The sequence below is a fragment of the Scyliorhinus torazame genome, chromosome 10 (genome assembly GCF_047496885.1).
Source record: "Scyliorhinus torazame isolate Kashiwa2021f chromosome 10, sScyTor2.1, whole genome shotgun sequence".
Lineage (NCBI taxonomy): Eukaryota > Metazoa > Chordata > Chondrichthyes > Carcharhiniformes > Scyliorhinidae > Scyliorhinus > Scyliorhinus torazame.
Window position 1 is genome coordinate 233,230,398 of NC_092716.1, and position 4,991 is coordinate 233,235,388.

Here is a 4,991-nt window from a genome sequence, read left to right on the forward strand (position 1 = left end):
AGGTGGAGGAGCAGGAAAGGGTGGGGCTGGGAGCACAGATTGAAATAGAGGAAGTAGTGAAAGGAATTAGGAGCATGCAGGCGGGGAAGGCTCCGGGACCAGATGGATTCCCAGTTGAATTTTACAGAAAATATGTGGACTTGCTCGCCCCGCTACTGATGAGGACCTTTAATGAGGCAAAGGAAAGGGGACAGCTGCCCCTGACTATGTCTGAGGCAACGATATCGCTTCTCCTAAAGAAGGAAAAGGACCCGCTGCAATGCGGGTCCTATAGACCTATTTCCCTCCTAAATGTAGACGCTAAGATTCTGGCCAAGGTAATGGCAATGAGGATAGAGGATTGTGTCCCGAGGGTGGTCCATGAGGACCAAACTGGGTTTGTGAAGGGGAGACAGCTGAATACGAATATACGGAGGCTGCTAGGGGTAATGATGATGCCCCCACCAGAGGGGGAAGCGGAGATAGTGGTGGCGATGGATGCCGAGAAAGCATTTGATAGAGTGGAGTGCGATTATTTGTGGGAGGTGCTGAGGAGATTTGGTTTTGGAGATGAGTATGTTGGATGGGTGCAGCTGTTGTATAGGGCCCCAGTGGCGAGTGTGGTCACGAATGGACGGGGATCTGCATACTTTCGGCTCCATAGAGGGACAAGGCAGGGATGCCCTCTGTCCCCATTATTGTTTGCACTGGCGATTGAGCCGCTGGCAATAGCACTGAGGGGTTCCAAGAAGTGGAGGGGAGTACTTAGAGGAGGAGAAGAACACCGGGTATCTCTGTATGCGGATGACTTGTTGTTATATGTAGCGGACCCAGCGGAGGGGATGCCAGAGATAATGCGGACACTTCGGGAGTTTGGAGAATTCTCAGGATATAAACTGAACATGGGGAAAAGTGAGTTGTTTGTGGTGCATCCAGGGGAGCAGAGCAGAGAAATAGAGGACTTTCCGCTGAGGAAGGTAACGAGGGACTTTCGTTACTTGGGGATCCAGATCGCCAAGAATTGGGGTACATTGCATAGGTTAAATTTAACGCGATTGGTGGAACAAATGGAGGAGGACTTCAAGAGATGGGACATGGTATCCCTGTCACTGGCAGGGAGGGTGCAGGCGGTTAAAATAGTAGTCCTCCCGAGATTCCTCTTTGTGTTTCAGTGCCTCCCGGTGGTGATCACGAAGGCTTTTTTCAAAAGGATCGAAAAGAGTATCATGAGTTTTGTGTGGGCCGGGAAGACCCCGAGAGTGAGGAAGGGATTCTTACAGCGTAGTAGGGATAGGGGGGGGGGGGGGGGGGGCTGGCACTACCGAGCCTAAGTGAGTACTACTGGGCCGCCAATATCTCAATGGTGAGTAAGTGGATGGGAGAAGAGGAGGGAGCGGCGTGGAAGAGATTGGAGAGGGCGTCCTGTAGGGGGACTAGCCTACAAGCTATGGTGACGGCCCCATTGCCGTTCTCACCGAAGAAATACACCACAAGCCCGGTGGTGGTGGCGACTTTGAAAATTTGGGGACAGTGGAGACGGCATTGGGGAAAGACGGGAGCCTTGGTGGGGTCCCCGATAAGAAATAACCATAGGTTTGCCCCGGGGAGAATGGATGGGGGATTTGGAATATGGCAAAGAGCAGGAGTAACGCAACTGAAAGATCTGTTTGTGGATGGGAAGTTCGCAAGTTTGGGAGCGCTGACCGAGAAATATGGGTTGCCCCAAGGGAATGCATTCCGGTATATGCAACTGAGGGCTTTTGCGAGGCAGCAGGTGAGGGAATTCCCGCAGCTCCCGACGCATGAGGTGCAGGACAGAGTAATCTCAAAGACATGGGTGGGGGGACGGTAAGGTGTCAGATATATATAGGGAAATGAGGGACGAGGGGGAGATTATGGTAGATGAGCTGAAAGGGAAATGGGAAGAAGAGCTGGGGGAGGAGATTGAGGAGGGGCTGTGGGCGGATGCCCTAAGTAGGGTAAACTCATCGTCCTCGTGTGCCAGGCTAAGCCTGATTCAATTTAAGGTGTTACACAGGGCGCATATGACTGGAGCACGGCTCAGTAAATTTTTTGGGGTAGAGGATAGGTGTGCGAGATGCTCGAGAAGGCCAGCGAATCACACCCACATGTTCTGGTCATGTCCGGCACTACAGGGGTTCTGGGTGGGGGTGACAAAGGTGCTTTCGAAAGTAGTGGGGGTCCAGGTCGAACCAAGCTGGGGGTTGGCTATATTTGGGGTTGCACAAGAGCCGGGAGTGCAGGAGGCGAGAGAGGCCGATGTTTTGGCCTTTGCGTCCCTAGTAGCCCGGCGCAGGATACTGTTGATGTGGAAGGAAGCCAAGCCCCCGGGGGTGGAGACCTGGATAAATGACATGGCAGGGTTTATAAAGCTGGAACGGATTAAGTTCGTCCTAAGGGGATCGGCTCAAGGGTTCACCAGGCGGTGGCAACCGTTCGTCGAATACCTCACAGAAAGATAGAGGGAATGGAAAAGAAGAAGGCAGCAGCAGCAGCCCGGGGGGAGGGGGGGAGGGGGGGGGGGTGAGGGGGGGGGGGGGGGAGGGGGGGGGAGGGGGGGGGAGAGGATCCAGAAGGACTCTCAGGGTTGTTAATATATATGTATAATATGTATAGGTCGTTGCTATAAATAATTGTATATTGGACTGTTAAATCATATTTTTGGAGAGTGTTTATCTGAGACAAGGCAGTTGCCATTTAGTTTTAGTTTTCGTTTTTGTTATATATTATTTATTCTTTGTTTATAAAACAGGTCATTGTTACTTATACTGTTATATTATTGTGTAAAGGATACACAATGTACTGTGATGGTTGACCAAAAATTTTCAATAAAATATTAAAAAAAAAAAAAATCTATTTACCTTATCCTTAAAAATATTGGGAACTTCCAGTGACGGCTGGCGGGAGGCAGCCGCACAATGGAGGGCTCCCGATCGGGAACGGCATTTTCGGGGCTTTAAGCCCGGTCCCAGGGTCCACGGAGGCGGCAAAAACAAGGAGAAGGCACAGAGGAGGCACAGTGAAGGAATAGTAAAGGAAAATGTCGAGGGTGAGCAAAAAAACGGCCGTAGAAAAACAGCTGAAGGTCCGTCGGGGAGTGGAAAGGTCACCACCGGGTCACCAAGGAAAATCAGGGTGGAGCACCAGGGGAGGCCGCATTGCTTACGGCTGAAGAAATGACTAAGTTGATGGCTGCAGAATTTGAAAGGCAGTTTACAAAATAAATGGAGACAATGAGGAAGGAAATGAGGGAGGTTTTGAGTGTGCTGGTGGAGGAGGCGATTTCCCTGGTGACGACGGCGGTGGCGCAGTGGCGGAGGTGCGGGAGCAAGGGGAGGCGCTGAAGGAAGTAGAGGAGACGTTATTGCAGCACGGCGATCAACTTACCTCGATGGGGAAGGAGATGCGGAAGGTGATGGAGATTAACAAGAATCTGCGAGGGAAAATGGAAGACCTGGAAAACAGATCCAGGCAACAGAATTTGAGGATTATGGGGCTGCCGGAAGGAGTTGAAGGACCAAGGCCGACTGAGTATTTTGCCGCGATGCTGGCAAAACTATTGGGGGAGGGGGAAGATCCCTCCCGATATGAACTGGATTAGGCTCATTGGTCGTGGAGGCCTATACCAAAGGCGAGTGAGCCGCCAAGGGTAGTGACTCTGTGCTTCCGTAGGTACAGTGTGAAGGAGAAGGTCCTGTGCTGGGCCAAGCAGAAGCGGGTGGTGCAGTGGGCTGGAGCTGGTATATGTGTATACCAGCACTTTACGGGGGAGCTGGCGAGGAGACGGGCTGCCTTCAACCGGGTGAAGAGGGCACTGTACATTAGCACGGTGCAGTGCGGCATTGTATATCCAGTGAAACTGAGGGTGACTTACAAGCTCAAGGTCTTTTATTTTGGAACGGCGGAAGCAGCGGAGGAGTTTGCGAAGGCAGAAGGACTGTGGCAGAACTGAGAAATTGAGAAATGGCCATGTGCTGATGTAACCTCATGACTGTATTTTCTTCTTTTTGTTTCACTGCATGCGGGTGTATGGGCTAAAGGAGCCAATGTTGTATATATTTGGACAAGGGAGGTGATGGGACTTTCACTCGAAATGAGGGCTTTTTGGGGTGTAGGTGGATCGGCGGGGTTTGTGTGCTAAAAGGGGATTTCTGGGCTTTCCTAGGGCCGGGCAAGGGGGAAAGGGACCCGGGTGGGGGCCTCCACGCTGGCCGGTTTAAGCAGGCCAGTGAACGGGAGTGAGGTGGGGGGAGGGGTTGCGGCCATCGGAGCCTGGCAGAACAGGGTCCGAGTGGTCTAGCCGGGGTGGAAAGTTGGGGGGAAGGAACCGAGGTTGGGGGGAGGAGTTTTACAAGAGGCAGTGGACGGGAGGAGTTGGAGGGGGGGGGGGGGGGGTTGTTTACAACTCTTGGGTATCATGTACTGTACTCTTTCAGAGGCTGGAGGGTGTTGAGTGTAGGGGGGGCGTGGAGTGGACTCTATAGGTCAATGGTGACCATGGGCGGTCCCGGACTCCTTTTTCTTTTTCTCCTTTGTTTTTTGTTTCCACCGTGGGAAACTGAGGAAATTCGGCATGTCCACATTAACCCTTACCAACTTTTACAGATGCACCATAGAAAGCATTCTATCTGGCTGCATCACAGCCTGGTATCGCAACTGTTCGGCCCAGGATCGCAAGAAACTTCAGAGAGTCGTGAACACCGCCCAGTCCATCACACAAACCTGCCTCCCATCCATTGACTCCATTTACACCTCCCGCTGCCTGGGGAATGTGGCCAGCATAATCAAAGATCCCTCCCACCCGGCTTACTCACTCTTCCAACTTCTTCCATCGGGCATGAGATCCAGAAGTCTGAGAACACGCACGAACTGACTCAAAAACAGCTTCTTCCTCGCTGTTACCAGACTCCTAAATGACCCTCTTCTGGACTGACCTCATTAACACTACACCCTGTATGCTTCACCCGATGCCGGTTCTTATGTAGTTACAT